Raw genomic sequence first — 15,021 nt, 5'->3', positions numbered from 1 at the left:
TTATAAAACATAGATAAATAAAAATAATCAACTAGAGCTTACTTTTTGCATAGCGTTGATGGACTATATTTTACCTAGGTTAGTGTTAATTCTTAACAATTAAGTGAAGTACATGATAGAAAGGTGAATAAAGAATTTAGAAATGTTTTTGATATGGGATACCAAAAATAGTTCAAATCGCCATAAGGAAAGACGAAATTGAGTGAACCGATGGACTTAAAATGCTTTTCTTACAAATTTTGTGAATAATCAAATTAATTACGGGATAAAACATAGTGGGATTCACATTTTATTCCCACTTTAGAGTATTGTAAACACTCTTAATTGTAATGAGGTGAGGTGAGACTAGGATGCATCATTTATTCTCATTTCTTGAATATGATTGTAGATCTGTAAATAGTGTTTTAAGTTTTGTCCTCGTTGGATCTAGAATGTGTTTAAAAAAACCTAGTGATTTCTTGAATTTATTTATTTAGCACAAGTGAGGATATGGAGATTTTGAGAACTACCATGTGAATAGTAAAATTACAAGTCAAATGTTATTGAATTATGGTAACTTTGGCTTTAAACATCTGAACTTCTATTTCATCTACTTTTACTGACGAAAACTACTTGCGTCGGAGAAACACTTTTTTGACAAGAGAGTTTCTCTCGCATAAATTTTGACGCATCTACTGATATGCATTTTTGAAAAGTGGTTAAGTGTCACTTTGACACCTAAAATGTCTCAAAATCATACCTAAGTCTCAAAACCACCTAAAAGGTTTTGAAAAGTGGTCGAGTTTCATTTTAACAATGAACCATGTGAAAAGTTTCTATAAAGTGCCTGATTAACATTTTGACTCTCAAAACAACCTTAAAAGTATTTAAGTGTCACTTTGACTCTTAAAACAAACTCAGAAGTTCTTAAAAAGTGTCCAAGTGATACTTTGACTCTCAAAATAAGGGTCTAAGAGAGAGAGAGGTGAAAGAGGAATATCATGAATCCAAATTAACAAAAGGAGTCGTAGTTAAAGTTTTGCTTAGAGATATTATTAAGCTAGGTTGACCAATGCAAACTTATTATTGGAATGCCTTCGATCTGTTATATAGTGCTCTAAACAAACAAGTATAGGGGTCTTGCTAAAAGAGTCCAAGGGCAACGCACCCTTACTTGAGGCACTTCATTAGGGGTTGGGAATATGGATATTATATATATTGCAAATGATTAGCAAATGCACGGGTAAATTGACTTGACCTGCACCCATTTTCGCCACTCGTGCATTTTCGCGGTTGATCGAACCGCTAGGTTTGGTAGTTCCGCTGATGCAATTTTCCTTGAAAAATTGATTGGCTCGGTTTTTCATATTCTTTTCGTGATTTTAGCAGTTCGATTCCAGTTTTATCCCTAATCGGAGCCGAACCGACTCAAACGACTCCTGACAATTTAATCATAATCTAATGTTGGTTTGTAATGATAGTTTTGGGACTTACTTAATAACATTACCTAGAACAACTTTGTGTAATTAATGTAACAAATATCACCTAAAATGTAATATATATATATATATATATATATATAAACAAGACACTACTTTCATATTATGAATCAATTTAGACAATATGGTTTTAATCAAAATTTGAGGGTTAAAATTTTGAAAAAAAAAGTTATAGAGTGGACAAAAAATATATACGAAAATACCAAAGTATCTAAAATTAATTCTAGGAGGACCTTTGTCATCTCACACCCAAAAAATAAAAAACAAAAAATAAAAAAATTGACTTTTAAAAGCAATTTTTTTCTCATATTAGAAATTAATGATTGAAAATTAGAAAAATTGATTCTTCTTAAAAGCAATTTCAAGACTAGTTAAAGAGCAATTTTAAGACTTTTTTTTTAAAAAAAATTATTCCTATGTTTTTTATGTTGAAAAAGTTCTAACTTTTGTTACTATGCTTATTCCTATGATTATACTTTCTTTGTTGTGGAATTTATGTCGTATTAGAAAATATTACACGTAACTTTTCTTCATAATTGGTCTCCATTCATTCATATTTTTTTTGTATTAACGATATTTTAATGAAGATGAATTTTATGTATTTACAACTATTCTTTATATAAATAAAAATAATTTTTTTTATTCTATACATATTTGAAGTGTACTGTTTAATTTCACAGAAGATTGTCAGATAAAATAAAATGAATATGGAGTGCACCAATTATGAAGAAAAGTACTTTGATAATAAGGAAAGAAGGAATATAAGCGATTCAAGGCCTAACAAAAACATATGGAGTGCACCAATTATGAAGAAAAGTACTTTGATAACAATCCACAACTAAGGGGCAGAATAATCGATTCAAGGCCTAACAAAAACATAAAAATATAAGCGATAGTACTTTGATAATAAGGAAAGAAGGAAACATACCTTATATGGATGAAATAAGTTGAAGTTAAAGGCAGAAGAAGAAAACAAAATATATTACAACAACCAAACAACACATATGAGAAAGTAAAATGGTTTAAGAAAAAGTTGAAATAAAAAGGTTAGAGCAGGGACTTACCAACACATATTAGAGGAGTCTGTAGAGAAGTCTAAAAAAATATAAGGAGAGATTGGGATACAAGTAGAGGATACAATAAAGATGGTTGATGAGAAAAGTTAGGTACACTTAGTGCACCTAACCTCAATAAGTTCAAACAATAAGTACAGCAAATCCATAATAAAGAGAATCAACATAGAAATAAATAAATTAAGTAATGATTAGGTCAATATTAATTTGGTAGTTGAGCTGAAAATGGACATAAATACAACATAATATCTCACACATGAAAGGACATAATAATAACGATTAGAAGGCTTTAGGATTTGATATAGCTATTTCAATGGAACAAATTCAACTCCAAGTAAGGAAATAAATAGTTTCAACACTTGTAAAATTGAAATTAAATTTAAATGTATGAAAATTGAATTTAGTTGAATACTAAAAATAAATTCAATGAAATGAAGAAAAAAAATCCATTCATCAGATGTAGAACAGAAAATAGATTGAATATGTATGGAGGAAGAAATTACAAAGCAGTCCACAAAACATAAGGAAAAACAGAGATGCATTTTTTTTAATCTAAATATCGAAAGTAAATAAAAGTAAATAAAAAATCATACTCAAATATGAGAATGCAAGTTTTTGGAACAAATCATCATTGGCCTTCAGGGGAAAAGATGATAGAAAACAAACTTGTTGTTGGGATGGATTGACCCCCCACCAAGCTCTAATAACATGGTCAGTATCCCCTACCAAGAATTCACTTGCCGTCCAATTTTGATGGAAAAGCATAAAAAAACAGCAAGGGAAAGACATATGCTTTAATATTGAAGTGGCAAGAGGAAATTTGGAAGAAAAAAGTATGAAAGACAGTCATGAAATAGAATAGATATCAGCAGGGGAAGGAAGAACAGAGACGAAGTAAATACAATATAAATGGATAAAAAGAATATAACCCATTCGAGCCAGTGAAAACAAATTGTAAGAGACAAAAAACATGTTGGGATTGATGTCCTAAATCTCATGGGTTCTATAGTTTGTAATTGTAATGTAGAAACAAATTATTTATTTAATAAAATATGAAATATTTTGTAACGACCCAAATTCAGGAGGGGTACATGAATGAACCGGTATCACATCCGAATTAGAGGAAGTATGGTTAATAAAGAGTTAAAATAATTAAAAGTTACTACCTATACCAACAAGGTGCACTTTCTTTTTTGGTGGCTCAATCATTAAAACTTCAAAGTTTAGCGTACTTCACTTGGAGCAATCCTATGCTGGGTAACCTCCTAGGAATTTTACTACCTATACAGGTGGATCATGTTTAAGCAGTAACTAGCTGGATCATTCATGTAGAGACATGGGTCCTACACAAGATTAAGCATTTCAAAATGCCATTTAAAACAAACAAAACCTACAAAGAGAAGAAACCCTACCTTGCAAACCTTTTCGGAATTCTATAGAATTCTTCTGTACGAATTGGGAATGAGCACCACCACTTGGAGTTTTTGCTTCTACAAAAAATAGAGAGATAAAAAAATTTGCTCTTCTTTATGCATTTATTTTTTTTATACAGAGAGAATGAGAGAAAAAAGTGAGGAGATGTGGGATTCATCCCACGTCTCTAGTAACTCCCCTACATGGGGAGTTACATTTTTATTTAATTAAAATTAAATAAAACTATATATTTAATTTAATTAAATAAATAAAAACCAATAACCATGTAAATCATATTTAAATGGTTCACTCTCACATTAACCTATAGTTTTAATACACATCTAATGTGCATTAATTTTAACCTATAGTTTTCAATATAAATTTTATTCATATTAAATTAATATTTGAACTCCTTTCAAATATTTCGTTCTCTCATTTATTAATTTTGAATCATATCCAAAATTAATAATAAAGTCTAAAATTAAACTTTATGTTAAAATGTATCAACATACATTGAAAAATCTCAATTCTGAATTTTAAACATTTCAAATTCAATTTAATGACAAATTACCTCAATACCCTTTACAAGCTTGGAAGGGGACCTAATAGACCTGCAAATCAGAAACTCCAACAATATGAGATTAATTGGCTAAACGCATTAACAAAATTAATCAATATTCGTTAACTGTGGGTACACTTCACTAAAGACCCACAACTGTACTCTTCTCACTACAAATATGTTTCTATGCCTACGGATATAGACCAATAATAGCACATTAGTCCTTCACAAGTGTTTATAATACCAGTTGGGTCAAATTACCATTTTACCCTTGAGTTACATCTACATCCTTAAGTACCAGTGCTCCTCTAATGAACAAGCTGTTTATGGTCTAACCATTAAATAGAAACCCCTCTCGGGCCAATGAGAGGGTATGGCCCTTTATTCAAGTCCTGGAGACACCACTTAAGGGAATACTAATCTACTTACTCTAAAGTTGGGAAGGAGTGAAATCTATCTTGTATGATTATGTTCCCAGCTACCCACTCGGTTTTATCCCTAAAATGGTAGGCATATTGAGTTGGCAAGCTGACCACTCTCATCTATACAAATCAAAAGAAAATCCCTCATGAACAGGAGTTTATAATATACTCAGGAGTAAGACTAAATTGCCTAGGTCATCCTGTTGAAATAGAAACCTAACTAGTCAACGGAGTTACATCTAGTTGTTACTATTTCACGGTCCGGTCTTATGAAAACTCATTGCCCAGGATACCCCCACTCGTGTATCTCCTACACGAATGCATTGGATCACTATGTTTGTATCAAATACAAAGTGGGTCATATCCATAGTGTTACAAGGATAAAGTACCCAACCTTACCTCTATACTATAGACCTTTTAGGCTGTATCTTGAACATTGATCTCTATATGTCTTTACATACAGTTCAAAACTCATAAGAAAACCTAGGATGTTAGTTGATTGGATTTTAGGGTTAATAAGACAAAATTAAATAAAGTATCAATAGCACTTATTGAGAAAAATATTAACAATTATTTATTAACGAGGATCATTTAATCAGATTCATTATCTACGAGTTTTAGGGCATAAAACCCAACAAACTCCCACCTGAACTAAAACTCTAGTTAGTGGGATGTACATTACAGGGAACAACGGAGATGTTAAAAATACAAAGCAAAATACAATAAAATAGGGCATCTCATACCCATTACACATCTTCCATTTGCCCTAGATTACACAATGTACATATCTCGTAGATCTAGATTCTCTAGATGACTCTCAAACACTTTAGTCGAGAGAGCATTCGTAAATGGATCAGTAATATTGTGCTCCGAAGAAATCTTTGTGATGACCACATCTCCTCGTTGCATAATCTTCCGTATCAGGTGATACTTCCTCTCAATGTTCTTTCCTCGTTTTTGGCTATAAGGTTCTTTCAAGTTGGCCATATCCCCACTGTTCGCAGTATAAGGTGATCAACAAGTTCATGTTTGGAACAACTTCCAAATCACTTAGGAACTTCCTTAGCCAAACTGCTTCCTTTGTTGCTTCACAAGTAGCTACACACTCAGCCTCAATGGTTGAGTCTGCAATGTATCCTTGCTTAATGCTACGCCATACTCCCTATTCAGGGTGAATATTGATCCTGACGTGGACTTCCTAGAATCTTTGTCAGTTTGGAAATCAGAGTCTATGTATCCCGTAAGGATCAAATCCTAAGCTCCATACACTAGCATATAGTCCCTCGTTCTCATAAGATACTTGAGGATATTCTTAACCGCAGTCTAGTAGTCTAACCTTGGATTAGACTGGTACCTACTAACTATTCCCTCTATATAACAAATGTCAGACCTAGTGCAAAGCATAACATACATTATGCTGCCCACAGTTGAGGCATAGGGAATACTTCTCATGTCCTCAACTTCTTGAGGTGTCTTAGGACACTGTTCCTTTGACAAATGAACTCCATGTCTGAAAGGAAATAAACCATTTTTAGAGTTTTGCATCGAATATCGAATCAACATCTTGTCGATATAAATTTTTTGGGACATAGTTAGCATTCTGTTCTTACGATCCCTAATTATTTGGATCCCAAGAACATACTGTGCCTCTCCCAAATCTTTCATTTGGAATTGGGCTACTAGCCACTTTTTAACATCAGTAAGATACCATACATCATTACCAATGAGTAGGATATCGTCCACATAAAATACTAAGAAAGCTACTTTGTCGTGGATGATCTTCTTATAAATACAAGGTTCATCAACACTTTGGTCAAAGCCAAAAGATTTGATCACAGTGCCAAACTTAATATTTCAAGATCTAGATGCCTGTTTCAACCCATAAATGGATCGATTCATTTTGCAAACTTTTTGCTCCTGACCTTGGGCTATGAACCCCTTGGACTGAGACATAAAGATATTCTCTTCAAGATTCTCATTCAGAAAGGCTGTCTTGACATCCATTTGCTATATTTCATAGTCATAGTATGTGGCTATGGACAAGAGAATTCGTATAAATTTAAGCATAGCAATAGGGGGAAAATTTTCCTCATAGTCAACCTCTTCCCTTTGGGTATAACCCTTTGCTAAGAGTCTAGCTTTGAAGGTTTGTACCTTCTCAACTATATCTCTCTTTCTATTGTAGATCCATTTACACCCTATGGGTTTAACCCCTTCAGGTGGATGTACAAGATCCCATACTGAATTGAAGTACATTGACTCAATTTCAAGGTCCATGACTTTGACCCATTGATCCTTCTCTGTATCATTCATTGCCTACCTATAAGACAATGGATCCTCAATGCCATCATCTGGCATAATGACCTGAGTTTCAGTTAAACCCAAGTAACGGTCAGGTTGTGCTATGACCCCCCATTGCGTTGAGGCACTCTCAACAATTGAGAAGGACAAGACTGACTTGCAATGCTTGTCCCTTTGTTAACTCTTGATGAAGGACCAACATCATCATCAACAACTCTTGTTGATTCTTCAATAGCTTCATTCAATACTAATTTGTTTCGTGGTTTATGATCTCTTATGTGGTCTTCTTCCAAGAATGTAGTGTTTGTCGATACAAACACTTTGTTTTCTTTTGGATTAAAGAATAGACCGCCTCTCGTTTCCTTAGGGTAACCAAAAAATTGGCATAATCTTGAACAAGATTCCAATTTCTTAGGATTTGTCACTATGTGTTGGATAACCCCAGATTCTGAAGTAGCACAAACTAGGTTTATGCCTCCTCCATAACTCGAAAGAAACAATCTTTGAGGGAACATTGTTCAAGATATGAAATGCAGTCTTTACTGCATACCCCTAAAATGAGCTAGACAATTGAATATAGCTCATCATAGAACGAACCATGTTTAACAAAGTTCTATTTTTCCTTTCGATACACCATTTTGCTGAAATGCACTAGTCTTGAGAGTTGAGATTGGATTCCACATTCTATCATATAGTATTGGAATCTTAAATCCATGTACTCTCTACCTCGATCAAATAGAAGTATTTTAATAGTCTTACCTAACAGAGTTTCAACTTCTGCTTATACTCCTTGAACTTTTCAAGGGCTTTAGACTTATGTTCCATTAGGTATAAGTAACCTTACCTCGAATAATCATCTATAAAAGAGATGAAGTATTTGTACCCTCCTCAATCTTTTACATTCATTGGACTACAAAGAGGAATGTATGAACTTTAAGGGCTCTTTGGCTCTATAACCTTTTCCACTAAAAGGTATTTTAGTCATCTTACCCTCAAGACAAGATTCACATGGAGGTAATGAATCATCTTCTAACTCACAGAAGTCCATTCTTCACCAATCTTTTGATCTTATCGAGATTAATGTGACCTAATCTTAAGTACCAAAGATAAGTATTATTATCACTTGGAGAAATTCTTTACCTTTTAGTTTGAGTATTAGCAGTTTTAAACATCTCATGATTTAAAAGTGCTTTTGTTTCAATTGGTCTTAACACATACAAGTTGTTTTCTAGTTTTGCTGAACAAAATATATATGCCATTTTTCGAAATGAACGCTTCATTATATGAAAACTTTAAAGAATACAATCATTAAATTAAATAGGAATTAGATATTAAGTTCCTTTTCAGTTTAGGAACTATATACAGATTTTCTAAAAATAAAAATCTATTTCCAAAACACAACCTAGCAACTCCCACTGCAGCTGAAATGACGTCTCCAGTTCCAACCTTGAGTGTCATTTCACCCTCAATAAGCTACTGAAGGAACAAGTTCTCTGTAAAGAAGAACAAACATGATCAGTGGCTCCAGAATCAAGTATCTAGGTATTGTGATCATTTTCCACTAAACATGTTTCTAAAACAAGTAAACCACATTTACCTTTATTTTTCTTTTTATTCTCAGCTAGGTACTTTGGGTAGTTATGCTTCTAGTGACTTTCCACATTGCAGTGGAAGCACTTGCCCTTGTCAGCCGCCTTGGCCTTTCCCTTACTCTTCCTAGCAGAGGGATTCTTCTTCTTTCTTCCTTTCTTCTTCTGAACCTTTTTAAGATCAGAAGATGAGGGTATAAACTTAGTTCCTGAGGATGTACTCTTATGAACTTTTTGGAATGGGCAACATTTTCCTTTCCTTCTATCGGTCCCTTGAAGGGATGAAAATTCTAAGGCACAACGGAAACCAAAACAAAGAACCCAAACGTATTTAAAATTGGCATTTCAAAGAGAACAATTTTGCATTAGAATAAAATAGAAAAATAGATTAAACATGCAATTCAAAAATACAATTATACAGGGGTAGAAACCTTACCTTGCAAACCTTTTGACAGTAGAATTTCTCTATTCGGAATTGAGATTAGGCACCACCACCCAAGTCCTCTCTATTTTTGTAGGAAAATTGAAGAGATGAGAATTGTGAGATTTTTTCTTTCTTTTCATGCTAGGAAGATGACCTAATGGATCTGCAGATCAAAAGCTCTAACGATATAAGATTAATTGGCTAAACTCATTAACCAAATTAATTAATATTCTTTAATTGTGGGTACACTCCACTAAAGACCCACAACTACACTCATCTCACTACATATATGTTTTTGCATCCACGGATATAGACCAATAATAGCATGTTAGTCCTTCACGAGTATTCATAACATCAACTGTGTCAAATTACCGTTTTACCCCTAGGTTACCTCTACATCCTTAAGTACTAGTGCTTTTCTAATGAACAACATGTTTATGGTCCAACCATTAAATAGAAACCCTCTTAGGCCAGTGAGAGGGTAGGACCCTTTGTTCAAGTCCTGGAGATACCATTTAAGGGAACACTCATCTACTTACCCTTAAGTCGGGAAGGAGTGAAGTCCATATTGTATGATTATGTTCCCAACTACCCACTCGGTCTTATCCCCAAAATGGTATGTATATTAAGTCGGCGAACTAGCCACTCTCACCCATACAAATCAAAGGACAATCCTTCATGAACAGGAATTCATAATATACTCAGGAGTAAGACTAAGTTGCCTAGGTCATCCTATTGAAATAGAAACCTAACTAATCAATGGAGTTACATCTAGTGGTTACTATTTCACGATCCAGTCTTGTGCAAACTCATTGCCCAGGATACCCCCACTCGCGTTTTTCATACACGAATGCATTGGATCACTACATTTGTATCAAATACAAAGTGGGTTGTATTCATAGTGTTATCAGAATAAGGTACCCAACCTTATCCCTATACTATAAACCCTTTAGGCTGTCTCTTGAACATTTGATCCCTATATGTCTCTACATACAGTTCAAGACTCATAAGATAGCCTAGGATGTTGGTTGATCGGATTTTAAGGTTAATAAGACAAAATTAAATAAAGTATCAATAACGCTTATTGAGAAAAACATTAATAACTATTTATTAATGACGATCATTTAATTACATTCACTATCTATGAGTTTTAGGGCATAAAACCCAACATCCCTTACCTTTCATAAAAGATTGGTAGGTCTGTAACTCATTTAGGATAGTCGTTATGGTGTGCTGGATTTTAATCATAATCGCATTACTACGCAATTGAAGAAAGCTCTTCAAGAGAGATTCCAGAATAAAAGACACCTGAATTTGCTTGTCAATGACCGGCCTGTTCATTTTAGCCATGTTGAACTGGACCATCAGGTCGAGAACATGTTCTCTAATTGATTGGCCTTCTTTCATACGGACATTATAAACGTATTTGAGGGCCTTATGTTGGATCTGAATGGATTATTGCCCAAACATACCCTAAAGGGACTCCATGATCTAACGAGTAGTAAGCATGGCCTCAGGTTTCTTATCGAGTACGTCAGACAAACTCGCCAAGATATAGACTTGAGCCTTTTCATTGGCTTTTGTTCAGCAGTCATATGCATCCCTAACATTTAGGGGTGCATTAGAGCGGGGACTTGAGGACACTCCTCAATTAAGACAAATCGTAGATCATCTATAACTAGAATAAGTTAGGTTTCCATGTCGCGTATCTCTCTCCGGATAGTTTTTCATTTTTAAGTAGAGCGATAATTGAAGAAGACATGCTAAAAAAAAACAAACAAATGACCGTTTTAGTTATCTTTGTCTTAACCTATAAAAAAAATATCCAATTAGTTCAGCAAAAAACAAGAAATCATTGAATCTTAAATAAACTATTGATGAGATTTTTGCAATGATACTTCAAAGGTTGAGGACAACAACCACCGAAGGGTGATCAGCCATCCCTCCTCTGAATTGAGACTATCTCAGATAATTACTAAATTCAGAATAACTCTTATTCCTATAGCTCTTAGCTACCATTAGTTTGGTCAATGATTCATTAACTCGCTTAATTCATCCTATAAGTGTGACCCTTTCACTTTCAAATTTCAGAGGTACACTTCAACAGGCTACCGTTAGAAAAGACAACTTTTGAAAATTAACCTAAGAAATCATATCCATTTTTGGAGTTCACGTTGTTCCAAAACCTATGACTAGGGCCTCTGAAGGGATGGTCGCTCTAGGATGACATGCAGACAGATCATAAGAATCTCATGATGCAACCTAATGAAGCAGACCGTAGGATACTTTGACACATGTCTTTCTCCCACTTACTATGAATATTTTCCTTATTCACCTTGATATTGACCGATGCAAACACTTTCTGAAGGGAAGCTGCACCCAGGGCGACATGAAGCCGAGTATGAATCTCACGGTGTGAACTCTTAGTGACATGAGAGCTTAAAAATGATATATCATATATACCATTTTTCTCCCACTAAAATGTTATAATTATTTTAGGATTTTGTTATAATTATTTTAGGATTTTGTTATACTTAGCTAAATTCCGACTAATTAATCTATCTAAGTCTATGCCTATTACAACTCTAATAATAAGGTCTTTATATTAAATTTCTAGGTGTATTAAACCATTTAATCTACCTAGTGACATTTCATGCTAATAGGATCTCGATTAGTTCAACTCAGGTTCCGATCCAATTCCCAGTTAGGAGGTGTTACATAAACCATCAACTTAAGTAACTCCAATCTAGACAGAACTGTATCGATTGAGTTCTCTTATAACTTTAATCCTATTTGTCCTACTTAGTCAATTTTAAAACTATTTTAAGAGAAACTAAGTAATTATTTTAATCTAATTAGAAATGTGATCTTAGGTCTAATTAATTTTACACAATTTAAAATTAACAATATATTTTTCCTAAGATCCTATGTTTGCATGCACTCTTTGTTATAACATGCTAATCATTAATTTTTATAACTATCACAAATTTTATTGATTAGTGCTATAACATGCTCACTATGGTTTTAATTAATTAACAGTCATATTCTAATTAAAAAATTAAACCATATTACATGCATTTCATGGTGTCATGCTCAATGCATATTGATTTCCAATTAAATACAATACATGTATAATATTTTGAAAATCAACCAAGCATAATCATATACAATAATAAATATAACTAATTATATTTTCTAATTAATGTCATGCAACATGCTTCTCCTATTTCATATTTAACATATCACATACATTAAATAATTCTTGAAATTATAAATCATGCATTTCATACCATACATTATAACACTTGTAATATATAAAAAATGCATAAACATGCTTAATCTAAGGTGAGATTTATTTAAATGACATCCACAAACCATTTAAATAGCAAATAAACCTACAATTTTTGGACCTTAGGATAAAATAAAGCAATAAATTACACTAATTTAGCTAATTTTATCATAATCTTTTTCTACCGCTCTAGAACCGAACCAGACCAACCTAAACCAGTTTGAACCCGATCACCAACCTGTGAACCAAGCCAACCCAATTGAACCGAACCACCAACTGAACTGCAGTCAAACTGGACCAGCTTTGCTAACCCTAATTCTCTACAGAATGATGCAGTCAGCAAAATTGCGATTTTTGGTCAAATTGGTCTCGATCTTCATCAACGTGAACCCTAATTCTAGACTCGGACTTACAGATGAACGATTTACAATAATAATGCCCAAAAAAACACAAGACCTTTACATTGATTATATCAAAATTGTAAATCTAAGGCCAAATATTACAGAAGACATTCAATTGAAAACTATAACCTTCAGTAAATTCCACCAAAAGAATTAAAAAAAAAAAAAATCAAATGGCCAAATTGATAATACGATTTGGCTTTAATACCAATTGTAAGGATGAAAACCCTAAGGCACTACAAAAGCCATAACATGTAGAACCCAAAATGTATTTCAAAATTCCATTTAAAATCATAACAATTTTTTGTTTGAAATAAAAACTACAGATCAAAATAGATTAAACATGCAATTCTAAGAAAAAATACCTGCAAACCCTATCTTGCAAACGTTTTGGGAATTTTGTGTAATTTTTACGTACGAATTGGGAATGGGCACCACCATCTCCCTATTCTTGCAGGAAAATTGAGGATTTGAGAATTGTGAGATTCTCTTTAAAAATTGGAAGGATTTTGGGAAAAACACAAATAGTTTTTGCTTCTACCAAAAAAATGGAGAGATAAAAAAAATTGCTCTTCTTTTTGCATTTATTTATTTATTTATTTATTATACAGAGAGAATGTGAGAGAAGTGAGAAGACGTGAGATTCATTCCACATCTCTAATAACTCCCCTACGTGGGGAGTTACATGTTTATTTAATTAAAATTAAATAAAACTATTTATTTAATTTAACTAACTAAATAAAAACCAATAATGATTTAAATCATATTTAAATGGTTTCCTCTCATATAACCTATAGTTTTAATGCGCATTTAATATGCATTAATTTTAATCTATAGTTTTCAATATGAATCTTATTCATATTAACTTAATATTTGAACTCTTTTCAAATATTTCGTTCTTTCATTTATTATAAAAAAAAATACTTTTATATGGCCACTCTCACTCATACAAATCAAAGGATCGCCTTCATAGGCAGGAGTTCACAATTCATTCAGGATTCAGGTCATGTTACCTATGGTCATCCTAGTGAAATAGAAATCTTTATTATGAACGGCGTTATATAATAAGACTAAACATTTCATGGTCTGGTCTTATATAAACTTTTTTGTATAGAATATCCCCATGAATGATCAGGATTAAATCATTTGTAGCACTTTATAACAATTATAACATCTACAAAACAGATTATACTCGTAGTGTCACCAAAATAAGGTATCCAGCCTTATCCATCTACTATAGATCATTTAGGTTATCACTCAAACATCATCCACCTGTATGTCTCTACATACATGTTTAAGCTTTTAAACTATTGAAAACAAACGTCGTTTGAAGTGGATCATCCAAATCCAATCGATTGAAAACAAATGTTTACAGTAAAACATAGAGATTATGCATCTTAGTAAAAATTACAACATGCTTTTAAACTATAAAAAGGTTTCAAGTGATTATACCTTTGAAGAACTCTTCTTCACATAAATCCTTCGAACTATCAGGAACTCCTCAAACAGTCATGAACTTTCCAAACAACAACAAATCTCGGACCAAAAGGTGAAGGACACAACCACTTGGTTTCCTTAGTATTCTCAGGGTGAGATCCTAGGAGTGGTGGGCTCTGGCTATTTGGTTAGAAGGGAGTTTGTGAGTTTAGAAGAGGAAAATGATTGAGGAAGAACACACTATCATATATGAAAGTTCTTCAATCATGTAGAGTTTAAGCTCTATCGTATAGGCTCTAAATCTATCGTATAGATCACTCACCAATCGTGTGCCTTAGTTATGGAATAATCAAAATCATATTTTATTTGTTCCACATTTGCCATAAAAACCAAGGAACCTCCCGCTAAGGTGGTTAGAGAGAAAAAGAGATTAGTTATCCAAATAATTAATAATATAAATAAATATGATAACCAACTTATCATATTATATTTATAACATATAGTTTTAATATTATGTCATATACAATATAAACTATAGTTCTTTTTCTCTATTTTATGGCATTTAATATAAATCATATTTATATTAAATTTAACAACTATGAATCTCATTCATAGATAATATATTTGAATTATAT

This window comes from Benincasa hispida, chromosome 5 (assembly GCF_009727055.1).
Source record: "Benincasa hispida cultivar B227 chromosome 5, ASM972705v1, whole genome shotgun sequence".
NCBI lineage: Eukaryota > Viridiplantae > Streptophyta > Magnoliopsida > Cucurbitales > Cucurbitaceae > Benincasa > Benincasa hispida.
The sequence above is the reverse complement of the archived record's forward strand: the minus strand, read 5'-3'. Positions refer to the sequence as shown.